This window comes from Peromyscus californicus, unplaced genomic scaffold (genome assembly GCF_007827085.1).
Source record: "Peromyscus californicus insignis strain IS unplaced genomic scaffold, ASM782708v3 Scaffold_18__1_contigs__length_77618521, whole genome shotgun sequence".
Classification (NCBI taxonomy): domain Eukaryota; kingdom Metazoa; phylum Chordata; class Mammalia; order Rodentia; family Cricetidae; genus Peromyscus; species Peromyscus californicus.
In genome coordinates this window covers 58,943,754-58,958,383 of record NW_026294480.1, presented here as the reverse complement: position 1 = coordinate 58,958,383, position 14,630 = coordinate 58,943,754, and the positions used below count along the sequence as shown (strand labels likewise).

The following is a 14,630-nucleotide window of genomic DNA, read 5'->3' as shown; positions in this document are numbered from 1 at the left end:
AGCTGCCTGCAGTTCTTTGTGTAGAGTTGGGGTCTTGTGGACTTCCCTCTGCATGGCCCGTCCACTTTGGCTTATCAATTGTTGTCCTTTTTCAGCTCCTGTTAGGCAGTCATGTTGGTGAGACTTTACGGGTGTAGCTTCTGACATCCCCAGGAGACAATCTCACAGCAAACTCCCTGATGCTGTGGCTCTTAGAATCCTTCTGCTCCTCTTCCACAATAATCCCTGAGTCTTACGAGCTGTTTTGTAGATGTATCTGTTGGGACTGGGCTATACAACTCTGCGGTTTAATTGCCTGTGTTTTTTTGTAATGGACTCTGACTGTTGACAAGAGAAGTTTCCTTGATGAAGGATGAGTTGTAGGTTCTCCGAGATTCATGACTTCACTCCATCTGGGTAGATGGCCAGACTTCAGGTCCCAGACATGATTTTCTTCTTGTTGAGTGGATGGATCTTAAGTGTAATCAGAGAGCTGTTGGTTAATGTCTTACTTAGGGTTTTTATTCCTGTGAAGAGACACCATGACCATGGCAATTCTTTTTTTTTTTTTTTGGTTTTTCGAGACAGGGTTTCTCTGTGTAGATTTGCGCCTCTCCTGGAACTCACTTGGTAGCCCAGGCTGGCCTCGAACTCACAGAGATCCGCCTGGCTCTGCCTCCCGAGTGCTGGGATTAAAGGCGTGCGCCACCACCGCCCGGCCCATGGCAATTCTTATAAAGAAAACATTTAAGTGGGGTGGTTTGCTTATGGTTTCAGAGGTTCAGTCTGTTATCATCACGGCTGGGAGCATGGCGGTGTGGAATCAGACGCGGTGCTGGAGCTGAGAGTGCTACATCTTCCAGGCAACAGGAAAAGCTGACAGTCACACTGAGGGAAGCTTGAGAAAAAGACCTCAAAGCCCGCCCCCACAGTGACACACTTCCTCCAACAAGGCCACACCTCCTAACAGTGCCACACCCTTTGGGGGCCATTTTCTTTCAAACCTCCACAGTTATTGCTAAGTATTTGTGTCACTGCTGGGCCTTTAGGGTTTTTGTGCCCTGCTGGTCATTGTTGAAAATTCTTACTTTTAATTAGGGCTTACTCTTGATGTTTTATGGCCTATGAATGTAAACATCTGTCTAATGACACATGTCCATCATTATTTTATATTTCTGGTAGTTATTTTATAGGGATTCAATACCCTATATTAAATACCATGATGCTTAATATATCTGTCGTAGTTTTTATTTTCTGTATTTTGCCCTGGCTAATACAAAGGAGAAGGTGCCTATAGAGATATATACTGTTAGTATGGGCTACAGAACTCATAATAGGATGGCGTCCAGTTCAGAAATCGATTTCTCTGACTATTATTTCCCAATCTCTATCCTCAACATGCTAGCTGAACCCCTCAAACACTCCCATTTCATTCTGTTAACTATGGGAGCCAAGAGCTCACTGTCACCAATTAAACTCCAAGAAGAGCTAAGGTTCAGGCTGTATTGCCTGGGAACCGACAGAACAGGTTTACCAGGTCTCCGCGTCTTAGCTTTCACTGTCAACTTGACACAGCCTCGATTCACCTGCGAAGGGAGTCTCAGTTGAAGGGTTGCTCACATCAGACTGGCCTGCAGCCATATGTGCGGAGGAGGGCTTGTCTTGGTTGTTAGTTGGTGTGGGAGAGTAGCACCATTATTCCCTGGGCAGGTGGTTCATGCATGTAGAAGTTAGTTAGCTAAGTCTGTGAGTGAGCCAGCAAGCAGCATTTCTCTGTGATTTCGGCTTCAAGTTCCTACCTGAGTTCATGACCCGACTTCCTCCAGTCATGGACTGTTGTGACCTGGAAGTGTAAGCTGAAATTAACCCTTTCCTCCCCTAAGCTGGTGTAATGGGATTATATTGCTAGTAATCCATGGAGTCAGTTTAATGATCAAAGGAATTTATTTGGGGGTTACAAGACAGAATAAAGGAATTTTGTCGCAGGATCCTGGAAGGGAGAGGCACGGTCCAACGCTGTTCTCTGGAGAGCTCTGCCATGGTCTGTCCCAGCCTCCAAAACCACGAGGTAGCGAAGAGAGAGCCAAGTATGTGCATCCCAGGTCCTAAGGGTTCCCCCTCCACCCTCCAGTGGCCGCGCCCCAGGGGCATGTACCTGAAGGTCATAGGCAGCTGTGGTGATATTTTAATTGTGCTGAAATGTGATTTTATTTGTATGTTAATAAATAAAGTTTGCCTGGAGATCAGAGGTCATTAGCGAGCCAGGAACAGAATTCAGGTGGTGGTAGCCCACGCCCTTAATCCAATCACATGGCAGACAGAGTCTCTGTGGGGTCAATGATACAGCCAAGTGTGGTGACCCAAATCTTTAATCCCAGTACCAACCATAGAGGTCTGTATAGACAGGCAGTGATGAGGAAGTGATGTGGCTGGGCTTAGAGCCAATGAGAAGGCAGAACAGGAAAGCAATAAAACACAAGACACCCAGGAAGATGCTCTCTCTCTCAGGGGAAGGACGGCAGCAAGTGGTAAGATAAGGTGGTCTTGGCTAATGTTCTGATCTCTTGGGCTTTTAACTCTATATTTGGCTCTGTGTTTCTTATTTACTAAAACTGTTTAGAATTTCTTCTACAAGCAGCTGTAGCAGTTACCTGCTACCTCATTAGGGACGGTGCTTCAGGGCAGGGCTCCAACAGCTCCTACTACACTGGTGTTTGTCTTGGGTGAGGTCTTGGTGTTTGTACTATACCATGATGCTATGAGGACAGTTCCCTTCTGTACTAAGGTGTTTTCCTCTCACGTCTGTCCACCATGTCTGAGATGTCCTTCCTCTGGCTCGTCCCATCTCTGGATCTTCTGTGTCCCGCAGGTCACCTGTAACCTTCTTAGATAACATGGACCCTCACCTTGTTTTCTGGGATATCTCCATTTTAAAGAGAGAGATTATTTAGTTTAGGCACAGGAACCTCAAGCTTTTCTTCTTACTAAGGAAAAGCTTTGTCATACCCCAACTGGGACCATGAATGGCGTAGAAGAGAAAGCCTATCACTGAAGAGGCAAACTACCTCAAAACAATGTCTCAAAACATGCTCTCAAGTCTTACAATTCTGTTTTCTGGCTTCTGCTGGGTGAGTGAGCCCTTTGCTGGTCTTCCTCGTAGTTTCTCAGGCACTTGCAGTGAGATATGGTGAGGCTGGAGCAGCCATGTTGGCTCCCCTCAAATGTCTGATGCTTTGGCAGGGATGGCTGGAAGGTTGGAGCCAGCTGGGCCCCTTTCTCCGCATGCAATCTTAAGGCCTCTCCATATCCAGATGGCTCCTTCACACAGTGTCTCCACGTGGCTTCTCCACCTAAGCCCTTTATATGATGGTTCATGACTCCTAACAGCACAATATAGAAAATGCCAGGGCTTACGGCAGCACGCTGAAGGAACTGGCATGTCACTTCTGCCACAGGCTTTTGGTTGGAGCAAGTTACAGAACCAGCCCACACCACATAGGAGGGTGTTTTAGGCAGAAAGAGGAGTCTGGAGGGCACCTGCTAAAATGTCCAGGGTCTTCTATCATGTAACAAAGAACTAGACCAATGAAACATGGATAGTGGTAGACAGGGAGACAATTTATGAAGGAACAGAACACTTCTGATCAAGGAATTAGACTAGAAAGCAGGAAAGTTCAGAAGCTCAGTGGTGCCAGACCATGAAAGTTTTCACCTTTATAGGTCATTTATATAGCATCTGCTTAGCTCTTTCTGAGCTTTCCTGGTAGATGGCTGTGTGGTGGGTCTTCCTGCCTCTTTCTTTATCACTGATTTCCTTCATATGCTGATCTCTGCCTCCCTCCTACTGTCCTGCCATCAGGAGATGTGTAAAGGGAGTGACCATCAGCCTGTGCTTCCGGTTCTACCTTTGAAGATCAGCTTCCATGATGCTTAGACAGTACCAGTTTGTGACACTGACAGTCTGGACAGGCCAACATCCATGGAGCTGGCTAATGAAGAGTAATGAGAACCATTCATGATGAAGGACAAGAAGGAAGAGAATGCTACCTGCCGTCCCCACACCCAGAAACTGAGGTAATTCATAGGAAACTTAGGCTGGGTCTCTAAGAACTGGGAACTACATGGTGATCTAAGAATGAGGAAAGGCAAAAGCCACACACAGTGAAAGAAATTCTCTAAATACTTCAAGAAGAAAAGGAGCCCTTGAATTTCATAAATAAGAAGATAGAGGGGGGAGCGGGAGAGAGGATGAGAAAGAAACTGACTTGGGTCGATATCAGATGGCAGTGTGGGAAGAGCAAGGTGACTGATTTTTCTAGCAGTGTGACGGGGACTCTGCTCAGTAATCGTGGGAAAGGAAAGTGGAACAATCCCACTGAACGGCAATTCAGAAAATGAGAGCCTTGAAAATGTTAATATCTTTTGGCCCGGCCATTTGGTTTCTAAGAAATCAGCTTAAGGAAAATTGGACATATATACCATAGTCTACCAGAAATTCACTTCACAGTTTTTTTTTTGTTTGTTTCTAGTAGGCCATAGACATCATATACAGAGCACACACAAATGCTTGCATTTCCCTAAAAGAATAACAATGACACAAGGGCCTCTGTAGCCACAATGACAACATGGCTCTTGGTGTCTCTGACCTGGCTTCATGTCATCCTGCCAGGAGTGACAACTTTTGAGCAATCATTTGAGCAGTCATTTCTTTATCTTTTCCTTGTAAGTGTGTTACCTTTGACTTTGTCTCTACATGGTAGAACTTTTAGTTCTGCATGCTTTTGAATGCGACACAAATGTACCCGCACTGTATTTGTGTATAACCTTCTCCTTTCGCTTTTAGAGGGTCAGTCTTGTGCTAACCCTAGGCAGGCATTCTCAGTTTCTGTGACTCCATGAATGCCATAGCCACGTGATGCTCAGAAGACAGCATTTCAAGGCCCTTCTCCCCACTCTATCATTCCTCCCACTCACTCTTCCATGTTTCCTGAGCCTTGGAGAGGGTAATATGAGTGTACCGTTGAAGAATAGGCACTCAACACTCAATGTTCTCATTTCCTTGTCCAGCCAAGAGTCTAAATTAAGCTCCACTTGTTGCAGGAAATAGCCTCTTGGATCAAGGCAGAGGGCAGGACTACTATATATGTATAAATAAAAATATTTATAAGGCAGTTTGATAACATGTCCATTTAGCAAAACAGATTTTTCATGATGGTTATGGCTGCTAAATACTTTTGTTTGTTTATTTACTTGCTTTTTGTTTTTTGAGACAAGATTTCCCTGTAGAGTCCTGGCCATCCTGGAGCTTGCTCTGTAGCCCAGGCTGGCCTCGAACTTGGAGACCCACCTGCCTCTGCCTCCCAAGTCCTGGGATTAAAGGTGTGCGCCACCACTGTCTGGTAGATGCTAAATACTTTTTAAAGTGTTTACTATCCATTTGTGTTTCTTCCTCTGTGAACTCTCTGTTCAATTCCATAGCCCATTTTTATTTGGATTGTTTTCCTAATGTTTAGTTTTATTCTTTGTATATTCTAGACACTAATCTGCTATTAGGTGTATAGCTGGCCAAGATTTCCTCCCATTCTGTTGGCTGCCTCTATTCCACTGACAATTTCATTTATGATATGGAAGCTTTTTAGTTTTATGGGACAACATTTGTCAAATTTTGGGCTTATTTAATTTGCTACTAGAGTCCTATTCAGAAAGTCTTTAACTAGACATATATGTTGAAGTATAGTACTCCCTAATTTTTCCTTTAGCAGGTATCAAGTCTTATGATGAGGTCCTTGATCCATTTGGAGCTGGTTGTTGGGCAGAGTAAGAGATAATGATCTAGTTTCATTCTTCTACATGTTGATAGCCAGAGTTTCCCCAGCACCATTTATCAAAAAGGCTCTTTTTCTCCAGTGTGTATTTCTTGGCATCTTTGAAATCAGGTAACTTTTGTTGGCTGGACTTCTGTCTGGGTCCTCTATTCTTTTCCATTGATCTGAGTGTTTGTTTTGTGCTCGTACCATACTGTTTAAAATACTATCAGTCTGTAGTATAGCTTGAAATCAGGCCTAGTAATACCTCTTGCAGTTGTTTTTATTCAAGATTGCCTTGATTACTCTGTCCTTTGTGCTTCCATATACATTTTAAAATTTTTGTCTCTATCTGTGAAGAGTGGCCCTGGAGTTTTGGCTGAAGGACATTGAGTTTATAGATTGCTTTCGGTAAGGTGGCCATTTTTGCAGTATTATTTCTTCTGTTCTGTGAACACGGGAAGTCATTTTGTCTTCTAGTGTCTTCCTCATGTCTTTCCTCAGTGTCTTAAAGACTTCATCATACGGGTTCTTGTTTTCTTCTCTAGTTTTGTTTCTGTTGCTATGATAAAATACCTGGACAAAAAGCAACTTAGGAGAGAAAATGGTTTATTTCAGCTTACAATTCCATGTTACAGTACATCAAGGCAGGAACTTGAGCAGATAGTCATATAGCATCTTAGTTAGGATTTCTATTACTGCGATGAAGCACTATGACCAAAAGCAACTTGGGGAGGAAAATGTTTATTTCATCTTACAACTCTCAGGTCACATTAAGTCACCGAGGAAAATCAGAACAGGAACTGAAGGCAGGAACGTAAAGGCAGGAACTGAATCAGAGGCCATGGAGTAGTGCTCCTTACTGGCTTGCTCCTACTAGTTTACTTAGTTTGTTTTTTCATGTACTCCAGTGCACCCTGACCAGGAATGGCACCACCCACAATGGGCTGGACCCTTCCATATCAATCATTAATCAAGAAAGTGCCCCACAGGCTTGCCCACAGGCCAAACTGGTGTGTTTCCTATTTTTAAATGATTCTAGCCTGTGCCCAGTTGACAAAAAACTAACCAGGACACATCACACCTACATTCAAGGGCAGATGAATAAGTGTGTGTATGTGTGTGTGTGTGTGTGTGTGTGTGTGTGTGTGTGTGTGTGTGTGTGTGTGTATGTGGTATGTGTGTGTGTGTATGTTGTTATTGTTTTGAGTTTTGTTTTGTTTTTGAAACAGAGTTTTTCTGCAGAGCCCTGACTGTCCTGGAACTCTCTGTAGACCAGGATGACCTCAGATTCAGAGATCCACCTGCCTCTGCCTCCTGAGTGCTGGGATTAAAAGTGTGCATCATCACTGCCCAGTTTTATATTCACTTTCTTGATTGCTTGTACTCAGCTCAATTTCTCCACTCATAAAGTTTAGGATCCCCTGCCTAAGCAACATTGCTGTCCCCAGTGGCCTGTGTCTCCCTATATTAATTAATTAACTTGATTAAGACAATTCCTCATAGACATGTCAATGAGCCAACCCAACATAGACGACCCTTCATTGACATTCTCTTCCCAGGTGACTCCAAGTTATGTCAAGTTGAAAATTCAACTTAACCATCACAATTTCCTTGGTTAGGTTTATTCTCTGGATTTTTATGTTGTTTTGTTTTTTATTTGTAGTTATTACCAATGAGATTTGTTTCCCTGGTTCTTTATTTTTCCATATATGTTGGTATATAGGAAGGTTACTGATTTTTGTGTGGTTTGTTTTGTATCCTACCCAATTTCTGAGAGTGTTTATCAGCTCTAAGAGTTTTTGGTGGCGTCTTTAGGGTCTCTTATGTGTAGAATCATATCATCTGACAAGGGGGCCACTTTGGCCTTTTCCTGCTTGTGACACTTTTATTCCCCTTTCTTGTCATGCTCTAGCTAAGACAGAAAGCACTCTATTGAGCAGGATTTGAGGAGAGTAGATACTTTTGACTTCTTGCTGATCTCAGTGGGAATGCCTTGACTTTTTTTTTTCCTCTGTTTAACATGATGTTGGCTGTCAGCTTGTCATTTACAGCCTTTGTTATGTGGAAATCTGCTACCTTTGCCACTAGCTTCTCCGTGACTTTTATTATGAAAGGATGTTGGATTTTTCAAAGACTTTTCTGCGCCTATGGAGATGGCCTATGGAGTTCTGTTTTTGATTCCACTTATTTGACAAATATATTGATTTACATATGTTAAAACATCCCTGCAGCAAAGCAAACTTGATCATGATGAATGATCTTTTTGATGTTATCTTGAATTTATTTCACAAATACTTTTTTGAGAGTTTTTGGATCTATGTTCATCAGGGAGATTGGCCTGTAATTTTCTTTTCTTTTCTTTTCTTTCTTTTTTTTCCTTTGTCTTCATCTAGTTTTGGTATCAGTATAATATTGTCTTCATAAAAAGTCTGGAAGCATAACTTCCCTTTCCAGTTTGTGAAATAATTTGAGTAGTATTGGTGAGTTTGAAGGTTTGGTAGAGTTCTGCACATTTTTTTGGCCCTGTGCTGTGTGTATGTGTGTGTGTGTGTGTGTGTGTGTGTGTGTGTGTGTGTGTGTAGTGTGTGTTTTTCAATCTCATTGTTGTTACAGATATGCTCAAACTATTTCATCTTGGTAGGTAATATGCATCTAGAAATTCACCTATTTCTTTTTTTTTTTTTTTTTTTTTTTTTTTTGGTTTTTCGAGACAGGGTTTCTCTGTGTAGCTTTGCGCCTTTTCTGGAACTTGCTTTGGAGACCAGGCTGGCCTCAAACTCACAGAGATCCGCCTGGCTCTGCCTCCCGAGTGCTGGGATTAAAGGCGTGTGCCACCACCGCCCGGCCACCTATTTCTTTTAGATTTTCCAATTCAATGGAATATAGGATTTAGGGTAAGTTCTTATGATTTTCTGAATTTAATTGGTATTTATGGTAGTTGGAATGTAATTGACCCCCATAATCTCACAGGGAGTGTCACTATTAGGAGGTGTGGTTTTGTTGGAATGGGTATGGTCTTGTTAGAGGAATGTGTCACTGTTGGGGCAGGCTTTGAGGTTTCCTATGCTCAGGATACCACTCAGTGTTGCAGTCAACTTCCTGTTGCCTGCAAGATACAGGACTCTGTCACCACCATGTCTGCCTGCATCCTGCCATGCTCCCCATCATGATGATAATGGGCTGAACTTCTGGAACTGTAAGTGAGCCACCCAATTAAATGTTTCCTTTATAAGAGTTGGCATGGTCATTCTAATTTTATTATTATTTATTGTTTTTTTTTTTACTGTGTTGGGATTAAACTATAACTTTACATCTAGTAGTATTTGGTTTAAGAGATTGAGTGTTCCTGTGTTTGGTGCACATATGTTTAGAATTGTACCTCTTGATGGATTGCTTCCTTAATTAGTATATTGTAGCCTTGTTTATCTCATCTGACTACTTTGGCTTGAAGTCTATCTTGTTTGATATTAGAATATCTATGCCTGACTGTTCCCTGGTTCCATTTGATTAGAATATCTTTTCCTATACTTTTCCACTAAAGTGATATCTGTCTTTGATAGTGAGATGTGTTTTTTGAAAGTAACAAAAGAGTGGATCCTGTTTTCTAATCCAATCTACTAGTCTCTGTCATTATTATTATTTTTTTTTGCCACTGAGTCCTTTTATTTATACATGTTTTATATCTCTAGAAAAGTAATCCCAGGATTTACCCTTCTGTGTATTTTCACCTTGCTTCTTTGTGGCCCATGATGCCAGCTAAGGTTGCTAGTACAATAAAAATAACTGACTGGATGGGAGCAGATTATTCTGCCACTTTCTAGGTCTTTGAGCTGCACACCAACTATAGGGCTGATCAGTCCCCACTTGTTCAACCTGCCTGTGAGATTCACAGTGATTTTCTCAGCTTGATGATCATCAATGATTTCAAATTCATCAATGTAATCACATGTCATCATCACAGTTAGGAACCGCATGATGACTTTGTAGCATCCCCTGTTGAGGACCTGAACATTTACTTCTCTCAGCATTGTTGATGCTCTTGAAAGCATTGGCCAGAAGATTCATAGGCACCATGGTGATGGTTCAAAAAGATGATGGAAAGCTTATCTATGTCTTTTGATTGAGAAAATTGAGACCATTAATATTCAGTTATTATTGAAAAGTATGTATTCATTTCTGTCATCTTGTTGATTTGTGCTGTTTTCTTATTCCTTGTTTGCTTAACTGGCCTGGCACTCCTTATTTTTCTCTTGTGGCCTCTTGGTAGTGTTTATCCTTCTCTTCAGTCTGAAGTATTCTTTTAAGTATCCTCTGTAGAGCTATCTTAGTAGTTAAGAATTTCTCGAGCCCGATTTTACTATGGAAATTTTTTGTTTCTCCTTCAATTATGACAGAGAATTTTGTTGGATATAATGGTCTGGATTGGTAGCTATGGTTCTTCAGAGCATAGCATACATCTTCCCAAGCCGTTCTGGCTTTGAAAGCTTGTTGTATAATCAGCTGTGATTCTGATTAGCCTGCCTTGATAAGTGACTAGTGCAGCTTCCAGTGTTCTTTTGTTGTAGCTGCTGTTGTTCTAATTTGTAGTTATTATAAAATGATATGGGGTATTTGTCTGCTCTTGTCTAGTTGGTGTTCTATATGCCTCTTGTATCTGCATTGTCATTTTCCCCTCTAGATTCTGGAAATTTTCTTTAGGTTTTATTGAAAATACTTTTTGTTTCGTTGGCATGGAATTCTTTTTCTTTTTGTTTTATTGGCATAGAATTCTTCTTCTTTTTCTATGGCCATAATTTGTCCATTTGGACTTTTCATAGTGTCCCAAAGCTTTCACCTGTCCTGTTATATTTGTATAATTATCATTTCTCAGCGATCCCACTGGTGCTGACTCTGGAGGCTTCCTGGGAATTCGGCCTCCTTCAGGGGTCAAAGTGGCATCACAGCTGTGGTGGCTCAGCAAAGCAGCCTGCAATGTCAAGAGGCCAGCCTTGGAGTGTGGGGGTGGGGAGGGAGGAGTGTCCGTACAGCTTGTCTCCCTTTCCTGCTGGACTTCAGGCTTATAAAGTGACTCTGTCTGAATTTTCTAGCTGTAGAATGCATAGCTATGATGAACATACAAGACTTAAAGGAAGCTAGGATGCTGGAGTTTCAATTTGTGGGAGACAATAATGTTATTAATCACATTCTTGTTAGAGAAGGAGGTATTGAATGATTGTGCCATTGAAGACATTTGCATCTGGAGTTAGTTTATTGGTTGAGGTTTTATTGTATTTTAATTTTTGTTCAAATCATCACCTTTCTTCTTTCAGCATGGATTCACCCATTTTTTTACTTAGAGGGGTGCTATGCTTCCTCCCACTTCTGGGATTTTCCTTTGTATCAGTTTGCTAAGGTAGGGAAAAAACTGGCAGGCTAGTCATGTCAGCCAAATTAAACCTATGTCCTTTGTGTGCTGACACAGCTCTGAGTTCCACAGTCCTGTCTTTGCACACAACTCAACTCTGCTGCAGTCCTTGGCTATACCAGGCCTGTGTGCACCCAAATTCCACCTCACCCTTGGGCTGCCAATCCATGCACCTGCCACATGATACCTGGGACTCTACAGATTTGTGAATGCCCAAACCCTGTCTTAGGCCCAAGCTGCCAGTTCGAATTTCCTCCGCATGGTACCTGGGTTTTGTGGGCCTGGGCTCACCCAAGCCCTTTCTTAGCCCCACACTGCTAGTGTGTTTATATTGTGTTTTAATCTCAACTTCCACTTGTCCATTGCTGTTACAGGAAGCAATTGACTGTATATATTAACCCTTTGTGCTGCAACTTTTCTACAGCTGTTTGTAAGTTCCAAGAGCATTTAAAACATTTTTATTCCTTTGGCTTACCACACAGATAGTGACATCATCTGAGCATGAGAGTGGTAGTCCTTCTTCCTGGCCAGTCTCTATATTGTGGCCCTTTTCTCTTTTTTGCCTTACTGTTTTAGTTAAGACTAGTAGAGCAGTGAGAGAGAGTGTGCCCTTGCCTTGTTCCTGTTCTTAGTGGGAAATCTGTGTTTTTAAACACTAAGTGTGATGTTAGATTTTCTTGTTGTACATATTCTTTATCAAGCACTCCTGGTTTACTAAGAGTAACATTTCTTAGCATTTAGGCATCTGTGCTGGCCTGCCCTTAGGGTCCTGACAGAATACATCCTCAGCTGCAGCCACTAAGAGCACCCACTGTGTGCATCTGCTATGTTTCCTTATAAAAGGTGGGCCCTGTCCACTTTCTCTTTCTCCTTCTCTTCTGGTCTCTGCCCCCTTCTCTCCCCTCCCCTCAATAAACTTCCCACGTGGGCCCTGTTGTATGGTTTGACTCATTCATGCCATTTTAAAATTACAACAAGTCTACCTCACTTGGTAATGGTATGTGTGTGTGTGTGTGTGTGTGTATAAAATGATATATATAAATACAATATATATTGTATTTGCTTTTATGAAAGGTATTGGTGTATAGTTATCTTTTCTTATAAGTATTCTCCCTGCTTTTATCCTCTGGAAGATATTTTTTTTAAGTAAGTAGGATATTTCTGTAGCTGGAGAATTTTTCTCCAGCTCCCACCACCAAGTCCCACCAGTCCCGGAGCCCACTTATAAAATAAACACACAGACTCTTACATTATTTAAACTGCTTGGCCATTAGCTCAGGCCTATCATTGTCTAGCTCTCACTCTTATATTCAGCCCATTTCTATTAATCTTTACTTTGCCACGTGGCTCGTGGCTTACCGGTCCTTTACATCTTCCTTGTCTTGGCGGTGGCTCTAGCTGGTCTCTCCTTCCCTTCCTCCTTCCTCAATTCTCCTCTCTCCTTGTCCCGCCTATACTTCCTGCCTGGTCACTGGCCAATCAGTGCTTTATTTATATAGAGCGATATCCACAGCATATTTCCTTTAAGTGTTTGATATAATTCAGCAATAAACCGATCTGGGCTTGGTACTCTGTTGTTGAAGCTTATTAATTATTGACTCAGATCCTTTGGTGGGTAGGGAGTAGGCCTATTTTGAGCATCTGATTCTCCTTGTATGAGCTTTGGCAGAGTGTATCTTTCAGTAAACCTCCATTCCATTTCATCCTTGGTATCAAATTTGTGGGCATAGGAATGTTCCTTGATTATATTTTTAAATTTAGTGATCTATTTTAATTGTAGTGATCTTCTTAACTCATCTTTCTAAAGGAAAACCTTTATCAGAAGAGCAAGTTTTTGTTTTATTTTTAAATTTAATGCAGTCCTTTGGATAAGAATAGATGTCCTATGTGTGTAGAGTTTCATGTGTGTATATGTATGTGGGGGTGGGAGGGAAAGAGGGGAGATATGTATTTGTGTATGTGTTCATGTGAGTCTGTTCACATGTGTACAAGTGTGTGTGTATGTGAAAGCTAAAGATTGACGTTGGGTTTCTTTCAAGACATCCCCCACCTTATTTTCTGAGACAGGGTCTCTTGGTGAACCTGAAACTCATTAACTTGGTTAGCTATATGGCCAGTGAGCTCTAGGGCTCTGCCTGTTCCCACCCCACCGTGCTGGGGCTAAAGACGTTTGTCACCGCTCCTGGCTTTTCCCACGGGAGTTAGGAATCTGACCTCATATCTTCATGAGATGGGGCCAATGGGGCCATCTCTGCCTCACCCCTTTTTCTTGATGTCGCTCCTTCCTGAAGGGGTAGTGTATTCCATTTGGAGTTTCATCCTCGAGAATGCAGATCTTAAGTATCGAATGCCCTCTCTTGAGAGCTCTGTGGCTTCCTCCAAATTCCGAAGTTTTATAAACTTCAACTATTCTCTTTTGTTCCCTAGTTCTGGAAGTGATGATGTTCTTGAAGTCACTACCTTTCATTGTTTACTTATTTATATCTGACAGAGTCTTACGATCCAGCTCTGGCCGAACCAGAATTTACTATGTCGCCCAAGCTGGCTACAAACTCATTGAAATCTTCCTGTCCAACTAGTAAGCACTGGGATTACTGGAGTGAGCCACAGAGGCTCACAGTTGCTGCATATGAAACATCTTTTCTGCTCTTTCCCATTGCTACTTAGGCCTAGGCACTTTATTTTTGCCTAGAGAACTTTATGCCTAGACAATATATTCTCTTTGTTCAGATGACTGGTATAGTTCCTATCCTGAATGACACAGATGTGTGTATCTATTTTCTATGTGTGCCTTTCTATTTTCTTATATTCGATTTGGCAGGAAGATATTTACTCCTGTCTGAGGACCTGTGAATGATTTGCAAGAAACAAATGCAGATGAATTCATAGCAAACCATTTGTTTGATTAGAAAGAAAAGCAGGAGAAATCAGTGAGCAGCAGAGCAGAGTGTATTTGCATCAGCAGCCTTCTCTAACCGAGCAGCGTGGTCCAAAGCCTGCCTCTGTTTTTGTCACAGTCTGCAAGCCAGTAAATCCCCGAACACCACCATTACCGTCAAACAAGCTGCAGAGCCCGAGGGTGGATTTCCTGGAAAGATGACAAATGGATGTTTTCACAGCGCCAAGTGCTTACTGTAGGACTTTCTGAGAGGCGAAATGTCAAAAGGTTATTGTTTTGGCTTGAGGAGAGACTTGGGAAGGTATTCCAGAGGGGAGAGTACGTGGCCTGACAATTCTTTCCGGGAAGAGCTGCCTGCAGGACGAAGGAGGAGCAGCCCGAAGGAGGAGCAGCCCGAAGGAGGAGCAGCCCGAAGGAGGAGCAGCCCGAAGGAGGAGCAGCCCGAAGGAGGAGCAGCCCGAAGGAGGAGCAGCCCGAGGACAAATTTTGAACAGTTTGAAGTCGAAGTTGCCTCTGCGAGAAATAAGAGAGGCCAGCTAGA

General features: G+C 42.3%; 1 pseudogene; it reads right to left on the bottom strand.

The window, feature by feature from the left end:
- Positions 1-9,471: 9,471 nt before the first annotated feature.
- LOC128113274 (40S ribosomal protein S15a-like) lies at positions 9,472-9,860 on the bottom strand (annotated as a pseudogene).
- Between the last annotated feature and the right edge of the window lie 4,770 nt (positions 9,861-14,630).